At 39.6% G+C, this 23760-nt stretch overlaps 1 non-coding gene across 1 annotated transcript; it reads right to left on the minus strand.

Moving 5' to 3' along the window:
• Positions 1 to 23084: 23084 nt before the first annotated feature.
• Positions 23085 to 23187, minus strand: LOC118883888. Its single transcript, XR_005017123.1, has one exon. It is a non-coding gene; the product is annotated as a U6 spliceosomal RNA (small nuclear RNA).
• Between the last annotated feature and the right edge of the window lie 573 nt (positions 23188 to 23760).

The raw sequence follows: 23760 nt of genomic DNA on the forward strand, positions 1-23760 counted from the left end.
CCTGATAAAAATAAAATAAGTCAATTTTGTTACATTTTTAAACATGCATTTTAAAACCTAAATTTCCAAAACCCCTTTCTGACGTTAATATTGGTAACTAAATAGGGTTAAATTAAAAAGCAATGTTTGGGTTTGACCATCACAGAGTACGGGTCCTAGACTGCTCCCTGTCCCCCCTCCTGTAAACAACCATAAGACTGGACGAGATATATGAAGCATCTTCGGAGGAGAACTGGGAGAGCTGCGGGCTGTGGAGGGACAGGGCCAGTGTGGAACTGTAATGCCAGCCAAAAGAAAACACATGTGGTGAGCTCAGTGCTTTCCCAGCCTTCCGCCTTGAGGAACGTTCATGGCTGCCACATGTCACCGGAAATAAAGCCCATGGAGAGAACAGCAGTCTTGCTGGGCTGAGGAGGCAGAGATTAGTGCTGAAGGCTGTTAAAGCCACTGAAATTTGCAGGGCAGTATACCAAAGAGAAGGCCCTGTGCAGACGGAGTCCCCAGAAAGCCACAGGGGAAATCTCCATGGATCCCTCCCCAGGGCTGGACTGCACATATGTAAAGTGAGTCTCTTCCAGAGCTGAAAGGAAATACCACAGGGCTTACAGACTGTTTCTGAGTACAAAGGAGGCAAATTAGAATTCAATAACTGTTGGTGGGAATGTAAATTGATGCAGCCACTATGGAGAACAGTATGGAGGTTCCTTAAAAAACTAAAAATAGAACTACCATATGACCCAGCAATCCCACTACTGGGCATATACCCTGAGAAAACCATAATTCAAAAAGAGTCATGTACTACAATGTTCACTGCAGCTCTATTTACAGTAGCCAGGACATGGAAGCAACCTAAGTGTCCACTGACAGATGAATGGATAAAGAAGATGTGGCACATACATACAATGGAATATTACTCAGCCATAAAAAGAAACGAAACTGAGTTATTTGTAGTGAGGTGGATGGACCCAGAGTCTGTCATACAGAGTGAAGTAAGTCAGAAAGAGAAAAACAAATAACATATGCTAACACATATATATGGAATCTAAAAAAAAAAAAAAAAAATGGGGCTTCCCTCGTGGCTCAGTGGTTGAGAATCTGCCTGCCAATGCAGGGGACACGGGTTCAAGCCCTGGTCTGGGACGATCCCACATGCTGCGGAGCAACTAGGCCCGTGAGCCACAACTACTGAGCCTGCACGTCTGGAGCTTGTTCTCCGCAACAAGAGAGGCCGTGACAGTGAGAGGCCCGCGCACCGCGATGAAGAGTGGCCCCTGCTCGCCGCAACTAGAGAAAGCCCTCGCACAGAAACGAAGACCCAACACAGCCAAAAATAAATATAAATAAGTAAATAAATAAATAAAAATTAAAAAAAAAAATGGTACTGATGAACCTAGTGGCAGGACAGAAATAAAGATGTAGACATAGAGAATGGACTTGAGGACACGAGGTGGGGGAAGGGGAAAGCTGGGGCGAAGTGAGTAACATTGACATATATACATTACACTACACTAACTATGTAAAATAGTTAGCTAGTGGGCAGCAGCCGCATAGCACAGGGAGATCAGCTTGGTGCTTTGTGACCACCTAGAGGGGTGGGTTAGGGAGGGTGGGAGGGAGATGCAAGAGGGAGGGGATAAAGAGATATATATATAGATATAGCTGATTCACTTTGTTATACACCAGAAACTAACACAGCATTGTGAAGCAATTATACTCCAATAAAGATCTGTTAAAAAAAAAAGAATTCAATAATTAAAAATAAAATAAAAGTATGCAAATATTTGGAAATTAAACAACACACTTCTAAATACCACATGGGTCACAGAGGAAATCACAAAGGACATTTAAATATTTCAAACAATCAAAATGAAAAGGCAACATATCATAATGATAAAAAGGCATAAAGAAAGGTAAAGAAAAGGTAAAATTTTAGGAAGTGGCTAAAGCAGTGGTAGAGGAAAATTTGCAAATTTAAATACTTATATGTAGACCAAAAAAAAAAAAAGCTAAGAATCATAAATGACCATCTGTCCGCAAATGATGAAAAATGAGATACCAGAAATAATCACTAAAACTTTGTAGCTTCTACTTGAATATCCTTCCCACATTATTTTTTGAAAGCAGGTCCTCTGATTGTTTTGGTTTTCTTTTGTAGAATTTATTTCTATTTTTAAATGTTCAAGAGACTTTAAAAAGACCCAAAGGCCCAAATATGTCCAGGTTTAATATAATATCAAACCAAGGTGGTATCTGTTGGTTCCTCCATTGCTAAAACCTCGATTTGATCCTGGTTAATTATACACCTTAATAATTCTTCTCACTGGGTAGTGGTGATGTCCTCTGATTCCTGGCATCTTCCATAAATGGCAAAACAAAAACAACAACAACAACAACTAAGAATCAATGATTTGTGTTTCCATTATAAAAGGTTAGAAAAAGAAGAGCACAGTAAACCCAAAGTAAATAGAAGGAAGGAACTAATAAATATGAAAACCTAAATCAATAAAATAGTACACAAACTTCACAGAAAGTAAGAAAGGCAAAAATTTGATCTTTGAAAAGATCACCAAATATGTCCAGAGTGCATATAATGTGCCACTTCTTATGCTATCTCTTACTCAGATTAAAACAAGGCAGTCCACTCTGCCCCTACCCTCAAGTTCATCATATTTGAAGTTTCACAGATGTTTTTCACAGGATGGTTCAACTGTAAAACTAGCTGAAAGTTTATCTAGTCCAGCAGTGCCTAGACCATAATAGGAGCTCGACCAATATTTGTTGAATAAATGATTGAATTATTATTTCCTTTAACAGATGAGGAGGTCCAGAGAGAGGAAGGGACTTCCCTCAAGGTCACCAGAGTCTTAAGTGGTGGATCCTGGGTTCACAACTTACCTCTGGACTCTGGGTTTTGTCCTCTACACCAGACAATATTTTCTGCCTTAACCAGATCAGACTTTAGTTTCAAACCTCTATGCCTCTAGAGAACCTTAATAGCTAGTTCTGTTTTGGTTTTTTGAATTTTATTTTATTTTTTTATACAGCAGGTTCTTATTTTATTTTATTTTTATTTATACAGCAGGTTTTTATACAGCAGGTTCTTTTTTTATACAGCAGGTTCTTTTACTTTATTATTTTTTTATACAGCAGTTTCTTTTATTTTATACAGCAGGTTCTTTTATACAGCAGGTTCTTTTTATACAGCAGGTTCTTTGTAATTTTATACAAATTAGTGTATATATGTCAATCCCAATCTCCCAATTCATCCCACCCCCCCACTTTCACTAGTTCTTTTTTAAATTGCCCTGGCAGCCCATCTTACAGCGACATTTCATTAACATTCTTTTTTTTTTTTTTAAATATCAGCTTGCTAGCCAGGGAGTCCATTGAGAGATGAGAAAGGGGAGAACTAATGGGCCCAAAAACTAACATTGGAACTTCCAACTCCAGGCAGCACAGGTGGAGCTGAACTATGTTTACCCACTCCAGCAGCCACCCTTCTCAAGCTCTCTCCCCTGCCTAGCACTGCTCCTTCTAGTAGATTGAACCTGTTGAACCAAATTTTCCTGAGACATAGTTAAGGTATAATTGAGACTTCCCACCAGTGGAGAAATTTCAATGGAAATCACCATGAAATTGAAATTGAATTTGAAATTGAAATCTGAGTTTTGAAATTAAAGGAAATTCCCTTTTCAATGGAAATCACAGAAAAAAAAAAATATTGAAACAGGAGGGAAGGGTGCAGGGCACAACCTTTGAAAGAATGACATAGCCCAAGGACATGACATAAACTGATTAGAACCAAATGGGTCCAAGATGGCTGACAAGTCAACTTCCACTAGACCTTGAGCCTCAGTGTACGCTCACTGTAACACATCAGCAAGCTAAATGACACACCCACAGGTGCCATGACAGTTCCAAGACCGACCATAAGGATAAAAAAAGTGGGCGGTGACCCAATTCCTGGAAATCCCCGCCCCTTCCTGAAACAGCTGGAATACTCCTCCCACTCATTAGCCTATGAAATTACCCACCCCTATAAAAACTGACAACCCCATACCCTGGTGCCTTTCTCACCTTCTGAGATGGCCCGCACTCTGTGGAGTGTGTTTCTGTCTAAATAAATCCACTTCTTACCTATCACTTTGTCTCTCACTGAATTCCTTCTGCAATGAGACTTCAAGAACCTGAGCTTCATTAAGTCCTGAAACCAGGTGTGTGATCTCAGTTGGAAGACTGTGGGTTTTGGCCAGGTTCGAGTCCCGGCTGCGTAGGTTCGAGTCCCGGCTGCGTGGGTTCAAGTCCCAATCTGGGTTTTGGCCAGGTTCGAGTCCTGGCACGGGATGTCAAGTCCCAATCTGAGGTGCACGGTTTCAATATTATCATAACCCAAGTAGGATCAGCAAATGGTCAGATTATAGCAACTCAGGTCAGAGGGAGGCAGGAAGAAGCCAGAACTATGAGAGAAATGGTAGGAGACTTAGGAAGGAAGTGGTTTTAGGGGCTGGCACATGAAAAGGCATAACGTGATTTACCTCGTAAACAAATATATAAAATAATAGTCAGTACTTATATAGCATGAACTATAAGTCAGGAACTGTTCTAAGCACTTTGTAAAATAAATGTTAAATTATTTAATCTTCACAACAACCCTCCCATATAAGTACTGTTATTATCCCCATTTACAGATGGTAAAACTGAGTCAAAAAACTCATTTAAATTCACAGAGCTAATAAATGGTGCAGTCAGGCTTTAGATGCAGGCAGTCTGGTTCCAAAGTCCATGCTTAACACTGCCCCCCCCACACACACACACAAAGAATCGCTCTGGGCATATGTATGGACATGAGCTCCTGATTAGGTAGGCAGACCAGCTCCTGAATTCTCTTCCAGAGGTTGAAACCCTGCAAAATAATGACAAACACTCATTGAAACTCAAGCTTTGCTAACAGTTAAGTGTATAAATACCAATTATATCCATTCCTTCCTTCCTCCATTTATTCGTTACTGATCATTTGACCAATTAAGGAATGTGTAGATATGAACTAAGTTAGTGATCGGAAGGAATAGAAGACTGTTTTGGGGGAGTGCATCACAAATATTTATTTAGCATCTACTACATGCTAGTTTCACAAATTGGAGACTGAATAGGATTTAGAGAGGGATTTAGAGAATATTTACATAGTAGGTATCTGTGATTAGAAGGTATCTAAGTTCTGTGCCAGTCATGCTATGTTGTCCCCACTCTCATGGAGCTTAAATCTAAAAGGAGAGACAAATATATATATTTTTTAACATCTTTATTGGAGTATAATTGCTTTACAATGGTGTGTTAGTTTCTGCTTTATAACAAAGTGAATCAGCTATACATATACATGTATCCCCATATCTCCTCCCTCTTGCGAGGAGAGACAAATATTAATCAACTGATCCATTAGACAAGGTACAGCTGCAGAGTGAGGCACTCTGAAGGAAAGGAAGGCAAGTATTAGTGATTCACGCAGGAAGCTGAGCTGGCCCTGGGGCAGCCTGCCTCGAGAAGGAAAGGCTTGGGCTGAGAGCCCCCAAGGATGAAATAGCTTTCGTTGATGACACAAGAGTGATACAGAGAGAGTTCTAGTCAGAAGAAGCAGCACTTGCAGAGACAAGAGGGAGCAGGCTCCGAAGCTGCAGGGTGTGTCCGCCCCACGGCGAGGCGCAGGGTGGAGGTGACTCGAGTTTGTAGCAGGAAGCAGAGGCGGGCCACGCAACATCTGAGAGCGCCAGGGTCTTCGTGCAGAGGCCCTGGGAAGCCACGGGAGGACGTTCACACAGCAGTGGCATGAAACAAGCAACACCCAATGCACCCAGGGAGTGACAAATAATGAAACGCAGATCCTTCTTCCTCCCGACCTCCAACCTCACTGCATGCACACCAGCATATGAAATTCAGCCAGTAGAGGTCCTCGCCAAGCCCCCCAGATCAGGAACCTCTCTGCTGGCAGAGGCTTAGACATCTAGTCACCCCACCTACTAGGTAAGCACTAACTTGCCCTCTCTGAGGCCCAGGCAACCTCTAACCCGTGTGAAAACTAGATATCAGGACTCAGCCTAAGCTTAATAGCTGGGTAATCTCCAGCAAGTTAAGTCATCTCCATGAGTCTCTGTTTCTTCAACTGCACAAAAGGGGATTGTAGTGTCAATTGATTAAGATAATGTAGATAATCTTTCCAGCACCACCCAGTCTTTGGTATGTGCCCAATAAGTGACAGTTTTATCTGAACGCATTCATTTTGAGTGATATCATTCTCCCATTTGATCCTCACAATGTGGAATGATTATTATTCCCCCCACTCCATTTTGCAGGTGATAAAACAACCAAAACCCAGACTAGTTCAGTAGCCTGCCCGTTGCCAACAAGCGATGGAAACATGCCTCACGCCCACTTCATTCTGCTTGCAAACCAAGTGACTCTGCTCTCACATTTAGTTAGGAGGAGCCCTGAGAATCGTCTGTGCCTGCTGCAGACACACAAATCCGGAGGACACCCAAGCAGGTAAGAGCAAATAGTAACACACACACACACACACACACAGACACACACACACACACACACACAGGAGATGGTTAGCGTGCAGCCCTGCCTCTTCCAGCAGGCAGGGTCAGTGAGGGAGACGGGGTGACGCCTGGACCAGCCCTGCCACGGAGAGAAGCCTCGTGGGGGCTACGGTGCCTGCATGAGCTCACGTGCCATGAAGCTGGCATCCTGTAAGTGCGTGTGCCGACGATTATGCCGATCAACCCTGCAGGGGCCAACTCTGCAGAGACGAGACACGGCCACCTGCACATTTGTACAGCTTCTTAGGTTGTAGGACATTTCAAGGCTGGGAAAGTATGTTATTGCTTTCCTAAAGCCTCTCTCTCTTTCCCTTCCTTTTGCAGCACACATCGGCTGTTTCTCAAGCAATTTCAATTCAAAGTAATCAGTTTGCCATTGTGGCCTAATTTGGGGTAGCCTAACCTGACCCCCAAAACATCCATCCATCCATCCAACCACTATGTACTGTGTGCTTTCTATGTGCCATGAAACCTTCTAAGCACTTTCAATATTTACTTTCACTTTCATCTTCACACCAACAATATGAAGCTTAGGTGCTGACACTTGTCTGAGATGACCCAGATGGGAAAAGGTAGAGTGAGAAATATAATCCAGGTGTCTCTAAAGCCCGTGCTTTCATCACCATCATATTACACTGTCATCCCAGCTGGTACACAGCTAAAAGTCAGACTATGAGAAGTGATAGACAGTAATACAAATACAGGAGAGAAGATGCATTTAGACAGGTGAGGCTGCAAGGCTTCTGGAGAAAACACAAGTTAGCCTTTGGAGTGCCCAGACTCACTGCCAGATCGAAAGCTCCGCAATTTTGTTCGCGAGAGAGAATGGAAAGGGCCCAGGCTCCAGAGTCGGCAGACTTGGGTTTAAGTCCTGTCTTCATCTATTACTAGCTGTGTGACGTTGGACACCTTACTTAACCTCTCTGAACCTTCATTTTGTCAGTGTGAGAGACCTTGTTGACTTGTTGTAAAGCTTAAAGAAACCATGAAACTCATCTAGTCCAGTACGTAATAACATAGTAGACGTTTAACAAATGATGCTTGGTTTGAGCCAACTCAAAATCTCTCGGTTATAGTAAGAAAATGGAGAAAGTTTCATTAATCAGCTTCTCTAGTGTATGCCTTAGAGAAGCCTGAGCCAAAGAAGGACTTTGCTCTCGTCCTTGTATCTCATATTACACTATTGGTCACAAAACCTATGCACTTGCACATGCACACATGTAAATACACACATACACACACAGGCCCACACACGTGCACAGACACTCAGGCACGAGAGCCACAGACCCACAGAGCAGAAGCGCTCAGAGTGCTTAGGCGCTATAATAAGCTTTCACATGGAGTTCGGTGCCATAGTGTTCTTAATTAAAATCTCTAAAAAACTCTCAGTGTTTACAATCTCACCACCCAAAGCCATATTTACGTTGTTAATTATTTAAGTTGCGGTGAATAAGAAACAATGCCCAGGCTTCCCATAAAATTTCCAAAAATTAAACCAGGGAGATGGGCAACAAATGTCATTTGAAATGGTCCTGCTGCCAGTCAATTGCAAGACAACTGTAAAATAATAGGGCATGAGGTGCTTCAACAATGCCTAATTAGTAACAATATGAACATTTTCTTGGGAAAAATGGCAATTACACGGTACAAACACTTAGCAGTCATCATCAAAGGCCTTTTACCAATATTAGCTAATTCATCTTCCCCACAATACCCCAGGAGGAGGCTGCACAAGTCCTCACTGAGAGAGAGAGAGAAACAAAGGCCAAGTAATGAAATGGCAAATCCTCTTCCTGCTTAGCATCTTTGAACTACAATTGGAAGGTCTCAACCTAGAAGCATCCAGGAGGGATCCCCAGGAAAGGGGAGAAGGATTTTTTTCTTAATAAGTGACTTGCCCAGGTGATGTATAAGTTAGTGTGGTGAATTCTTGGCTTCCTCCTGATCTCACATCCAGCTGCTCCTGAGAACTTCCCACCCTGAAATGCTGTCTCGGGCAGACGTACACTCTTGTACATGTCAGCCCTGTCCCTTTTTCTATGCAAGAAGGCTTTTGATCACAAACATACTAAACCATTGGGGGAGGAGGGAGAAATATGCCTCTTTCCCTAAAGCCACACATATTTTGTTAGAACACGGTTCACAGCTTTTGATTTCAACCCAACTATAAGGTCTAGAATTATTTCTGGAATGACTGCTTTTGATTCGGTGAAAAAATCAAAAGATTTTACGAAATCAAAGAAAAATACGAAAATCAAATTTTCGTAAAATCAAATTTTACGAAATCAAAAGAAAATATGAAAAAAGGAGTGAATTATATCTTGTATGTACTAATTTAATCTCCATTAAAAATTTTTGAATAACAATAAGACAGTAGAGACGAAGAAAGGGGAGAATAAAGAGGAACAGAAAGAGGAAGAATAAAAGGGAAAAGAAGGAAGACGAGAGGATGAGGAATGGGGAGGAGAAGCAACAGCAGAGTGAGTCAGGCGTGAAATGCAGTGCTTTGTGGATGTTAGCTTTTAACCAACGCTATGAGGTTGGGATAATAATCATCCCCATTTTAGAGATGATGAAACTAAGGCGTGGAAAAGTTAAGTGTCTTCCAAGATCCCATAGCTAGTAAAATGGTGATCCAGGTCCTGAAATCATCTGTACTTGATCCTAAATTCTTAGTTTTTTCCATAACCACTGCCTTTGTGATGAGTTTCTTTGCCACCTTCTAAGCTGCCTCTAAACCCTAGTTTAGTTTGAGATCTAGTTCCAGGTCAAACCAAATACAATTTTCTTAGAGCAACACATACACTTCATGGAAGAGGATTCATTATTTGTCTCTTCAGTATCACAAAAGAGGAAATAAGACCACACAATATTGAGAGGATAAGCTTTAGGGTTTGATAAACTTAGATCCAAAAATTCTAGATCCTGTGCCTTATCTATAAAGTGAGCACAATAATAGTACCTACATTATGAGGCTGCTTTGAGGATTAAGTGAGCAGATACTTAGTGCTTCACATGTAGAAAGCATTCAATAATTGTTAGCTATGTTTTAAACACATACTGCCATATTAATGATTGATAATGATCACTCCTTCACTGGAGGTAGTGTGCTCTGTTGAACCATGCTGGCTTGGAAGTCATACAACCTAAATTTCAATCCTGCATCATCTAATTACTCTCTATGAACCATTGGGGAGCTACTTAGCCTCTTTGTGCCTCAGTTTCCTCATTAGTAAAAACAGTGTGATCAGTGTGATGATTGCATCTTCATGATTTTTTAAAAATTTTTCAGCCTTTTTTTTTTTTTTGGCCACACCTTGCGGCTTGCGGGATCTTAGTTTCCTGACCAGGGATGGAACCCAGGACCTCAGCAGTGAAAGCACAGAGTCTTAACCACTGGACCACCAGGGGATTCCCTGCATGAATTTTTCAATAGATGTGTTTGTAGGGTTTGAATGAGACAATGCATGTAGGCATTAAGCCTGGCACCTGGGCAATAACAAGCGCTTGAGAAATATTAGCCAGTGATATTCATGCCAAGTAGGCATACTTAGTACACAAAAGAAATTCAGTCCATGTTCAAACCCTAAAATCAACAAAGTTAATTTGCTATTTGCTCAACAAACATTTATTGCAAATCTACTCTATAGAAGGCAGTGTCTTCTGTGCTACAGGTTCAGACATAAACAAAACACTGCTCCCAGCGGAAGTAATAGTATAGACAAACACTTTGGGTATCAACAATGGAATAAGGATCCTTAGATATGTGTGGACTGGGAGACTCTTCTTTTTCAGGCCATGTTGAATGAATGAACAAAGTATGTTGCAGTTCTTGAAGTCTCAGGAAAACACATTTTATCCAACTTCCTACCCAATGTAAGAGTTCATTTAATCTAAATTCTTACCTCAGTAGTAAACAAATTTTGATGAACCCTCTTCCATGAAGTGTTAAGCTGTTTTTAAATATTTCTACAAACAGGAAGCTTTGCGAAGCAGCTGCTTCCACTGTCCAATAGCTTTAAAGTTCTTCCACCAAGTGATTATACGGAAACCTGGTCCCCTTGAAATGTCCACCTTTGGTCATTGTCTTTTTCTGGAGCTGGGCAGAGTCAGTGTAACCCCTTTCCAACCAATAGGTCTTTCCCACACTTCCGCTCCCACTTCTGAGTCTCTGTGTCCTTAAGTGAAACTTGCAGACGCACTGTGATGAAAACCCAAGAGATATGAGCATCTCAGTGGGGAGCTTCCAGACGGCAGGAGCCATGACTAGGTCTGTTCCCTGGTACTCAGCACCCCACAGCTTAGTCTCAGCATTTTCTCTCCCCGAAGGTCCGTGTCAGTCCTGTCCGTACTTGTGAACTGGGACAACCCTACCAGAGTCCTCTCCCTTTAATCCTTCCTGGTGGCATAACTCGTGCTCATATACTCATTTAACAGTGACTTGTTGAGTTTCCTCTATGCCTAGAAGTGTGGGTAATGGATTACCTGTCCACTTCACATTCACGGCTAATTTTTGATATCAGTGAACTATTTTCCCCCACCTGAGAGAGCAAAGTTCAGTGACGTAGACAATATGATGAGCATAATTAGGACATGAGGATTAACCTTCAGGTGGATATCCAGAACTGTTAACATTCCCAGAAAAGTTCATTAAAACCAACTTCTTACCCAGCTGAGAAATCCCTACTTCCACATTCCTAACACAACATCTCTGCAAAGAGGGGGTTTATGAAGCAACTGCTTCTACTGCTTAATAATTTTAATGTTCTTCCATAACAGGGTAATTTGAAATTTGCCCCTTTGTCCCTTCCACCCCTGGTCACTGTCCTTCTCTCTCGAGCTAGAGAGACTGAACACAGCCCCACGTGTGCAAATAGATGTCTGCATGTTTGAAGATTTCTCATGCTTCCATTTGCATTTCTGGGTCTTTGCTTCTTCAGCCTAAAACTTTACAGCCCATCAACTGTTCCTCTCTAAAATGATGTTCAGATTCCTCATCACATGAATGTCTTAATGTACTCGTTTTTTTAGTGTTTCTCTTAGGCTTTGGCATCTAAATCTCAACAATGCGAACAGTGCCAAGCCTTTAAAGAAAGGATAGCTAATTCCACAATCTCACAGTGGAATTTTCAGTAGCAAAGTCTTCTGTGCAATGAAAAGGCCGTGGGTCCTCTGGGAATCCACTTAGTGGATTCTTTGCTCTTACAGAAAAATGAAACAATGACCCTGGAAATATCTTGCTATGTTTATTGACCCTGAAGGATGCTAGTATCATTTTGATTCTGCAGATGAAGAGGATGTGCACCCACACCTCATTCCCTTAAGAGTCAACTCCCCAAATGAGCCATAAGGCTAATTCCTAAAACATGTTCTTCAACCACTACCTTATGTGCCAGTCCCAATCCGGATGGCATTTGGCTTAACACTTTATTAGCTAACAGAGTGGAGATCTCTGAAAAGGAGACTTGTCTGGCTTCTCCTTTGTATACATTTGGACTAATTTCCAGTAACCTAATTAAACCTTTCTGTGATTGACAGAAGCTTGTGACAAGCAGATCTGCTGATGGAACTAAATATTTTCAGTTTTCCCTTCAAGACAATAGACATCCAGAACAATTTTAGAGATCAGAAATTTGGTGAAAGTAGGAGATCATTTATAAAAAGGATATGAGCCTGAAAACAGCATCAGATGAGGCCCCTGACTGGGCAGAGGAAGAAGCCCAGAAAATAAATGGACAGAAATGGTCCTCTATTTACTCTGCAGGAAATAAAATTCCCCAGACAAATGCACAAATACATCCTTGGACAAATACCTTTACTCTTGCAGTGAAAATCAACACTCTTTGCTGAGCCCCACAAAATAGCATGGAATGATGCAGTGAGCACTGACCTCGGAATCCATAGACGTGGGTTTCAGGACTTATTCTGCTTCTTATTGGCAAAGCATGTCAGTCTCCTCTTTTTTTCTTTTTTTTAAACTGAATATTTTTAAATATATATTTTTTAATTAATTAATTTATTTATTTTTGGTTGTGTTGGGTCTTCGTCTCTGTGCGAGGGCTCTCTCCAGTTGCGGCAAGCGGGGGCCACCCTTCATCGCGGTGCGCGGGCCTCTCACTATCGTGGCCTCTCTTGTTGAGGAGCACAGGCTCCAGATGCGCAGGCTCAGTAGTTGTGGCTCACGGGCCTAGTTGCTCCGCGGCATGTGGGATCCTCCTAGACCAGGACTCGAACCCGTGTCCCCTGCATCGGCAGGCAGACTCTTAACCGCTGCGCCACCAGGGAAGCCCTCAATCTCCTCTTTGAACTTCAGATAATGTTAGCTAGTTGCTTTCCAGTCTCAAGAATTATTGAATGAGCTTCAAGTTATATGGGTGGATGAAAAGGCTTTGTGTTACTGTGAAATGTTATAGAAAGGTGAGACATTAATAACACCAAATTCTGCCTCATATAATTATTTGTACACACTTCCCACTTGAATGCAAATGCTGAACAGCAGGAATTGCTGTCATCTCAGCCTCCTTTGTATCCAGCATAGTATCTGTCGTAGTAGGAACTTGCTAAATGTTTGCTGAATTGAATTCCATGGAATTGAATTACTAACTTGCATGGTCTTTGAGGGCAATTGTAGAATCTCACTTTACATCATCACCATCACCTTGCTGAAAGCTGACGTGAAAAAGTATGCAATAAATGGTGAGTGAATGAATGAATAAATTGAGAGGACTTGAAAAGATGGTTTCCAAATCTGAGTGCACTTTACAACTACCTGGGGTGCTTTTAAAAATCAGTCTCTGGGACGCTGCCCCACAGATTGATTTAAAAGTTCCCCAGGATATTCTAATGTACAGTCAAGGTTGAGAAATAATGACTTTAAACAATAGGAAAATATAAGGAAGACATCACCTTCCCTTTTTTAACTACCTTAGGATTTAGATTCTTAAGTGGAATAAAGCATTCTGAAAGCCTATGGCACTCTAAAATGGAAAAGTGGTGTCATTACTGCTTTTTAGAAAATACTGTCAAGAAGTGGTTTTCTAGACTTTTGCCTCATGGACCTCTTTCTTGGCAGCTACACCTTGGCCGACATTGACCTCGCTATGGCTGAGCTGTGAATGCAAGATCAGCCACCAAGGCAATTGCTCTGGACTTCTGCTTGGCCCTAATGTTCTGGGAGGCTGCCACCTTGTGGTCAGTCTACAGTGACCATTATAGCAGCTTCCTGAAAGCTGGCACAACTCAGACTTCTGTAAGGTTTTCTCTTTCTCAGATTACATGCAAAATCCTAGTGGTATATATATTCTGATATTTCTAGAAAATTAAATAAAGAGGAGAGGGTTCTGGATGCTCCATGATGAAGAGAATGCTGTAGATATTAACAACAGGCATGATATAGAGGTTATATGAGCAGGTAATTTGTCTATCACTGTTGAATAGCAGGCGACAGGGGTCAAGAGAGGACAATGTACTCAATAAGAAACTAGGATTCATTTCCAGGGGGAAAGTATCGGCTCTGTCAAACCCATTATAAACCTTTATTTCCATGAGGAAAAAAAGTAGGACAGTAATATGGCCATAATTCCCATTTCACAGGTAAAGAGACTGAGGCTCCAGGAGTTAACTGTCTTTGTCAAAGTTGCATGGCCAACTACTAGATGAATTTAAACTGGAAACCAACTTGTTAAGCCAATATCTTCTGAGAATGAGATTTCTTTTTATCCTAAAAAGAAAAGTTCAGGGGAAAAATTTTAATTTCAAGATTGGACTAAAGTGTGTGTTTGTGGGAAACAAAACACACATACCCACACATTTTTTAAAACCTCATAAAGAGGACTAGTTGGATGATGGAAACTTCTACTTCATGAAAAATTATGCTTTGTAATACTATTAAGGAAATGCATTTTCTTCAAAGACACAAACTAATTCAGACAAACATCTATATTTTTTCAAGTCCTGTCAGACCTGCTGTAATGAATAGATATGACTCCCTGGTAAAGGCACCTGGAATCTAAATATGAAATATGAATTATATTCTGCACACCAGCCTGATTTTTCAAACAGATTAAATGTATGAGAAGTGGAAAAGCTGTCCCTGTGGACATACAGACCTGGGTTTGTGTGTCACCTCTTCCACTGTGAACTGCAAAATCTTGCAGAATTTTCTTTAACGCCCTAAACTTCAGTTTCCTCATCTATGAGTAAGAATGAGAATGACAACTTACTAATAATTCTTATTGCTGTTAAAGAATGTACCCAGACAGAGGTCCTAAAATGGGAAGCACCAAAATATTAAATGAATAAATGAAGAAGAGTTTCCTTTATCCTATGATTTTTGTAGAATGTTTGGCTAATTGATCACATTGCTAATGAGTGGGGTACAAATTACTTCGGTGCTGCACCACTCTAGATGTCCAGGATTTTATAAGGGTTCAAAAAACAAACCAGTCACATCATTAGAATAAAATAGAAAGGGATATTTTAGGCAGCTAAGAGGAGTTGGGAACTTTGCTAAATGGGTCAGTGCAGTCTTCATAGTGGGTTAAATTTCACATTTGGACCCAGTTTTAGGAAATAATTTATTGGAATAACAGCTTTAGAAAGCAGCCCTGTACTCAGCTACCAAGAAGGCTCTGTCTTTTGATTTCTGCCTGACTGGGTCATGAGTCAGCTAAGAAACTGGGCATCAGTAACCACAGGTCATGCACTCAGAAATCACTGTTGATTTCAGAAGCTGAGAAACAAAGACCTCCCAAAACATCTCCAGGCCAGACACTAGACACGAGATATTGAAGAGGAAAATTTCTATTGAAACTAAGAAACCTTCCTAAGGGCTACCTATGAAATGCTTTGTCTGTCTTCCGTCTTTGAATATAAATGCTTGTATTAATCTTGTTACTTTTTTTCCCTCCAGTGTCTAGTAGAAGGAAGGAAGTACCTGAGTAGTATCTATATTTACACAACACATGGGGATGGGAGGACTAGAGATAGATGAGCAAAGTCTTTAAAAATGAAATCATTACAGTTTTAAGAATGGAGTCTAGACTTAATGACTTAGAATAGTGAAAGCTATTGGTATTCAATTCATTATCAGGTAATTTTAAAGGGAATAAGGCATTGCTACAGCATATCAGGAAATGTCAATGTCAGCAACGCAAAAGATGCTCAACTATGCCTTCTGTTCTAAACTGGCAGAGTAGATACTAACCTATAAGAGGTAGTTTGAGGAGCACAGGATAACCACAAACCTCCTTAACTGCAAAGGATTTCCCTACCAGAATTCTACGAAGTCTGACATTCTTATATTTTTCCAGTTTAAATGTTGTCCCCAAAAGGACTCTATCAAAAAGCAAATATGTTTCCTTGGGAGAAACCCTATTTGGCCTGGGTTACTTTATCACGTATAGAGAAAAAAAAAAAAAAACCAAAAAACTTGAAGTAGAAGAAATTGAGGAAAGTGGGAAGGGAGGAAAGAGAAGGAGGAGAGGCAAAGAGGCAGGCTACCAATATCTATTCATCCAACCTCTAGAACAGTCTGTCCAGTATGGTAGCCTCTACTCACATGTGGCCATTTCAACTTAAAGTTTACATTAACTAAATTAAGCAAAATAAAATATTCAGCTATTCCATCATGTTAGTCCTATTTCAAGTGCTCAATAGCCCCATAAGTTTAGTCGCTACCATATTGGTCAGTGTAGACAGAGAACATTTTCATCATTGCAGAAATTTCTGTTGGACAGCACTGCCCTAGTGAGTGACTCTTACAGAAGACCTTATCACCTGCTTCAGAAGTGACAGGCTTAAACAACAAAAAAAGCTGAGCACATTGTGCTAGAGAGAGGGCTATATTATCTTGCAGTCCTTCTTGGCTTTGACATATAAAGAACCAAGAAGCAGATATTTTGTTGCAGACTAAACCTATATGGGGAAAGGACAGGATGGGTCACAGAGAAAAACATTCAGACATGACAAGTCCAAGGCCTCTTCCTTAGCAACCCTGAATGAGAACAGTTCACCCGTGGGCACTAAATGGAGACTGATATTGAAACACGCTTTGTTCTGTAGAGCTAATTGACTCTAACCATGTGTTATACACTATGTGAAGTTCTCATGGCAGAGTGAGATCAGCCTCTCACAAATTTCCTTTGTCATCTCCATAATTTCCAGGTTGTAGAACCCCTCCATATATTCTATAGCTGGGGCAGCTGCTACCTGACCACAAGAATTACATAAGAATCAAGATTATGGAGGCTAGAGTTTTTTTTTGTAAAAAAGGTAAGTAATCTGAATTTGAACCCTGATCTATATGACTCAGAAATCCAAACTTTTAAATCATACCATGCTGCCTCTATGAGAAGAAAAAAATATCATGAAAGGGTTGTTTTAGCCAGAAATAAGTGCAGGGAAGACCACAATAACAGGACCCTCTGTATTGCTTTGGCGATGTTGGGGAACTCATGGCTTGATCATAGTTCCAGTAGGCTCAGCACATTTATGGTTTCTGTGAATTTCAGTATCCTCTTCTGTAAAGGAAAGAGGTTGGACCAAGTGATCTTGGACTCCTTTCAATTCTACATAATTGTTGAATACTCAAGATTTCTATAAAGTATTCATTGTAAAGCCTCTCCAGGTGAGGATTACTTTATTATCTAGTAAAAATGGTTTTATGAGCATATATTATTTTAGTGCTAAGGAAGGACATCAGTGCACATTAGCCAGCCAAAAAATTGATAGTTAACCAATTTACTCAGTAGCCCATTTCTCCAGTACATGTGGAGCCTTAAAAGGATTTTTTTAATTAAAAAGAAATTATTTTGAGAAATAGAATTATTTAAAATTTTGCATATAGTTGTCGTCTTCATGTGCATGTGTGTTGATTTCTACCCCTCCCATTCCCCCAAGCTAAACATGTTTATGCTTGAAGCTGCTTTGTGAATCCCAAGAAAGCATTTGAAGAAAATTAAAAATCTCTGCCAAAAACTATAACCATCACCGAGCTTGGTCATAAACTTTAATTGGAGAACTGATATTAAGTATGTATCTTTATTACATTTTGAAAGCATGAGTAATATATGTAATCGTCCAAGGACTGAGCTATGAACATTGCTTTATTATTCAAACATAAATGAAAGTGTGCTGTATTATCAATTAGTGTCCAGCTTCTTTGGAAGAGCGAGAATAAAATCTGTTAGACCTCAGCTGGTGATTTACGTTCTCAAACATCTTTATTCACAAGCCTAAAAAGCAGGCTGGTAACAGTTGCCAAAGCAGTTGCCAAGACAACTTATCTCTGGATTTAGTATTACTGCATCACGAAAGACGCCTACGGGGAATTTAATTAATGCCTTATCCTCCCTTGGCCAAAAAAGGATGGATTTTCCTTTAACTCAAAGTCCCTAAAGAATGAGATTCAATAGAGTCAGGGTAGACACAGACATACAAGATAGACACACACATTCACAGATGCTGGGATTTAATTATAATATAATGAGGCTGGTTTTCAGGCAGGGTTTACATAGGGTCTGCCACAGTAGTTCATATGTGTTTATTGAATGAATGTGAATAGATATGTATATACATATATATAGTTTCTTTCATTCATTCATTCATTTTCCTTCTCTCTCCCTCTTCCGAAAAAGGAGTAGGCATTTTAGAGAAAGTTAATTGGAACAGAAAACTAGCATCAACAGCCAGATAAATCAGATAAAAATTTGATAAGTATTTTAGAATTGTTAGAACTGTTTCATAATTGGTTCTGAGCTTCCAGGTAACCATGGCAATAACGGAAATGGAACAAAGTGCTTGGCTTACATTATTCCTCACAGAAAGGAATGCTTTTACTCTCCTAAATTTTAACATCGTTTTGGTGGGTTTGTTTGAAAACCATGGATATTTCTGACTAACGTTATAAAATTCCTAAATTAAGTGCCGTACTTTGTACATCATGCTCTGCATGTACTTTTGTCTCATTTAATCCTCACCACTCACCCGTAAAGCCCAATATCTACTGAGCTAGTAGAAAGTCCTGTTTAGTTGTATTAATTAGTATGTACCTGGATTATACTTCCATTTTACCCACATGCTGCTCCTCTAAATTAATGTCCAACCCCATGAGATGTGGGATTGAGCACTGAGCTTTTGCACCCTACAGGTGGTCCAGGCTTTGGGTATCTTTTGGGCACTTTTTCCCCAGAATGGGCAATAATTGGGTGTCTCCCCTTTCCCAAATACACATTATGAAAGATCTGCATTCACATGCTAACAATTCCAGAGTTGCATAGTGTTTTGTGCTTTTAAAACATATTTACGTGCTTTAATCCTCACAACGAAGAAAAGAAAGGTAAATACTGTTTCTCCATCTGTATGCATTAAGAAATATGAGCTGTGTTAGAACACAAGTTTTTTGATCCCTACTCTTAGCGCTCCATACTTCATTTTTCTTTTCTTCCTGTGTATAATCTGGCAACTAAATCGTAATACATATACTTCCAGCACATTGTTTAGCTCATCAAACCAGTCATTTGCTAAATAGGAAAACAATGATTTAATACAGCATCATGATATTCCTAATTGTCTGCCTCAGGGTATAATTTTGAGCTAGCCAAGTTTTGTCTACCTATCAGGTAGTGTTAGCCCTCTGACTTTGTTCTTCATTTCCAAAGTTTGTTGCTGTTGTTGGCTAGAGTTAGATCCTTTTGCATTTCCATAAGAACTTTAAAACCAGCTTTCTTATTTCTACCAAAGAGCCTGCTGGAATTTTAATTGGGGTTGTGTTGAATCTTTAGATCAGTTTGGGGATATTTGGCATCTTAACAGTTGGAATCTTCCAACACATAGACAAGGTATATCTCTCCATTTACTCAGGTCTTTTTAAATTTATCTCAGCAATATTTTATAGTTTTCAATGTACAGGTTTTACCCTGTACATTGTTAGGTTTATCCCTAAGTATTTTCTAATTTTATGCTACTGTAAATGACCTTTATTGCAACTTCCAAATATTCATTGCTAATATATTTAATTACAATTTAGTTTTATATGTCAATCTTGTATCCCAAAACTTTTCTAAATTCATTTATTAGTTCTCATTTTTTTGGTAAATTCCATCAAGTTTTCTACATAGACAATAAGGCCACCTACACGTAAAGACAAGTTTACTTCATCCTTTCCAATCTGGATGCAATTATTTTTGTTTTTCTTGCCTAACTGCACCAGCTAGAAACGCTAGTACAATGTTGAATAGAAATGATAAGAGCAGATATCCCTGTCTTGGCTCTGATCTTAAGGGGAAATAATTCTGTCTTTCACCATTAAGTATAATGTTAACTATAAGACCTTTTTTCACATAGATGTTCTTTATCAGATTAAATTTCCTTATTCCCTAGTTTGCTGAGAGTTTTTATCAGGAATTGATGTTGCATTTTTCTCTGCCCTTGTGTAGTTTTTTCGCATGCATGCACTGGTCAGAACTCAGCTGGAGACTAAAGAAGGTACCCTCTGCAGTTTTTTGGAGTTCTTTCTGTATGTTTTCTCTCTCCAGTACTTTATTTTGCAAACTCCAGCCACTTTGGCTTTCTTGGCCTCCCAAGTCCATTTCCCCAACACGGGGGAGACTAACAGGCTTAGCCTGGGCCCCTTCTGCCAGTAACATAACCTGGAAACTCTCTAAGGCAATAGTCTGGGATAATTGTAGGACTCACCTCATTTGTTTCCTATCTCTCAGGGATTATTGGGCTTTGTTGTCTGATGTCCAATGTCTTAAAAATCATTTTTTCATATGTTGTGTCCAGTTTTTTAGTGTTCCTGCAGGAGAGTTAACATAGCCCTTGTTACTCCATCTTGATTGGAATAGTTTCAGAGCATGACTAGGACCCTGAACCTGGGTTCTCTGCCCCTGTAGCCTTGATTTCTTCTACTCTTCCCTATAGGTACAACCAGTGTCAGTGTCTGCTACATTAGTGCTGATGCTGGGAATGCTAATTTAATTTTATACATTTCAGTAATGCTTAACATCTAAATATTCCGAAGACTAACTGTAATATAAATTGGGTTGTTCAACGGAAATTGGATGTTTCTTGCCCTGTGTTACATATTACATGCTTATACCAGATGAGGAAGGGGCAATGATAGTTCCATTATATATATAATCATCTTCACAAAGGGAAACCCATCAAAATTTGGATGCACTGAATAGTCACCAAGATTGCTATCATCTTTTGTCCTTCATGTGTTACTGGACACCTTTCCAAGGTAATATCTCTGTAGCAATGGTATTGGTCACTCTTAGACGTGTTTTAAAACACAGCTGGGTAGTCATTTCCTCGTGATGTCGTCTCATAAAATTCTAGGCAGCTTTAATTGCTCCCACTCCTGAATGCTAATCAGGCAGGTCACATAGCAGTATTTTGGCCTTCTTCACAGTGTAGAAAAACGTGTATTTGTATAAACAACACCTGTATCAGTGTATTCTTATGTTAACTTTCCCAGGTAACCAATCTTATGGAAATTATTAATTTGGCATATCTATTCCTCCTATTCAGTTACTCTAGAAATATTCAGAAATCTAGAATATATGATAATTTACATTACATAATATGCATATATAATTATGAATACATTTATGATTATGTAATTTAAATATACATTTACTATGAATGCAGTGTTATTTCTTTTTCTCTGGTATTCTGTTTGGGAATATCTGAAAAACAGATAACTGAGTTATATTAAGTTTAATTAATATTAAATAGCATTGAGTTGGCAAGTCCCATTTCCTATGTTGGCAAATTTCTGATTTCATGAGTATCTAAACTGGCTTACAAATGGCTGAATATGTGAGGAGTTGTTTCCATTTGGGATTTTTTTGGTAATGAGCACACCCTAATAATACAGTTACAATTCCTTAGGATTGTCTGGGTACCCTCTGATTTTATGACACTGATTTTTAGGGAGCCTAGGAAATCGCCCTTGGCAGGACCTAATCCCTCCACACAAATGTTAACTCAATGAAACTTTATCCCTTCATTCTTCAAATCATCTAAATTACTCATAGCCTGTCAAACAATGTACAAGCAAAAAATTGGAATTTTGTTATAGTTCAACAGTTTGATTTTAAGCCTAAACGCTATGCTTTAACTGTGAAGATTGACTGAGAAGGATTTAAAAGGATGGGTGGGCTTTGTGTACACACACAGCCAAAACTAAGACTGTTCCACCAATATTAATAGTAATCTTGACCATGTGCAAACCCACTTGATGATAAACTCAACCCCCTATAACTGAGGTTTAAAAAGAAGAATGTCTTCTTATAAGATCCAGCCCAATTCATTGACAGAAGAATCCTACCATAGAAAAGGGTAATCATGGATGTATTTCATCTGAAAGAGGCGTTAGATATCATCTAATGCTGTATTTCTCCAATTGGTAGGGGAGGGGGGTGATAACCAGAATTACCTGAGATGTGAGGAAGAGAATAGAGGAGAACTGAGCATATATAGTTTGACGAACCCCCAAGAGAATCTTTTTAACCTTTCATAATTTATGAATCACTGATCCAAACAATGCTTTATAGCTCTGGCTACCATTCAAACCATCTGGGGATCTTTCAAAAATCCTACCATCCAGGTCACATTACAGACCAAATTAGAATCTCTGGATTGGACCCAAGCACGAGTGCTTTAAAGAGTCTTATATGAGAGGTTAGGAATCCGTAGGCCCACAGGTAGGGGAAAGCTTGCTAACATTGGAACCAGGATAAGTCCCCAGCTCACATTTGAGTAGCCACAAAGAGCTACTTCTCCACTTCTCTCTAGATGCCTCACCAACCAAGAATTACTGTTATCTTTAAATTAGCAATTTTTCTTTAATCATGGTAAAAAAACGCATATAAAATTTACCATCTTAACTATTTTTAAGAGTACAGTTCAGTAGTGTTAAGTATATTCACATTGCCCTCTTTAGAGCTTCTTCAGCTTGCAAAACTGAAACTCTATGCCAATTGAACGCCAATTCCCTATTTCCCCCTCTTTCAGCCCCTGGCAACGACCATTTTATTCTGTTTCTGTGAGTTTGACTACTTTAGATACCTCATGTAAGTGGAATCATATAGCATTTATCTCTGGGTGACTGGCTTATTTCTCTTAGCATAATGTCCTCAAGGTTTATCCATGTTGTAACATGTGACAGGATTTCCTTTTTTTTTTCAAGCTGAATAATATTCCATTGCATGTATATACCACATTTTCTTTATCCATTCATCTGTCCATGGATATTTGGGTTGCTTCTACCTCTTAGATGTTGTGAGTAATGCTGCAATGAACTTGAGTATGCAAATAACTCTTTGAGATCCTATGTTGAATTCTCTTGGCTATACACCCAGAAATGGGATTCCTGGATCATATGGTATTTCTATTTTTAACTTTTGAGGAATCTCCATTCTGTTTTCCATAGTGGCTGTATCACTTTTCATTCCTACCAACAGTACACAAAGGATTCCAAAAAATATGGAAAGCTTCATGAATTCACATGTCATCCTTGTGAAGGGACCATGCAAGTCTTCCCTGTATTGTTTCAATTTTAGCATACATGCTGCTGAAGCAACCACTAAATCTTAAAATTTTGAGATGATTTTCAGAACTTATTAACAAATCCCATGTGGGTGGCAGGCTGAGTCTCCCAGATTTATAAAAAAAAATAAAATACATGTTTGAATAACTAATTTTATTTTAAGAGGAATCAGATCAATGGTCAAGGAAAAGTTACTAATAGGAAGCCCTCAAAGCATAGTCCCATACCAGAGCATCATTGGAGAACTTGCTAGAAATGCAGACTCTCAGGCCACACCCCAGAAACTTACTGAATCAGAAATTCTGCAGGTTGGGTCCAGCAATCTGTGTTTTTAAGGCCTTCTAGGGGCTATTGATGCATACTAAAGTCTGAAGCACTCTCTACATTTTGATTTTATTGATCTTAGAAAGAACCCTCTAAGCTCTAATACTTTTCCTATTAATGCTTGAAATGCCAATACATTTATTCCTTTTTGTTTTATATTACTTTTTTTGGTTGTTTGATTGCCTGGTCGGTGAAACAGCCTTGCTCTAAGCATCAGTGACTTCAGGATTAGAAGCAGGCTCAGGCAGTAGTTCACATTATAAATTGTAACTATAGTAACTT

Source organism: Balaenoptera musculus, chromosome 17 (genome assembly GCF_009873245.2).
Source record: "Balaenoptera musculus isolate JJ_BM4_2016_0621 chromosome 17, mBalMus1.pri.v3, whole genome shotgun sequence".
Lineage (NCBI taxonomy): Eukaryota > Metazoa > Chordata > Mammalia > Artiodactyla > Balaenopteridae > Balaenoptera > Balaenoptera musculus.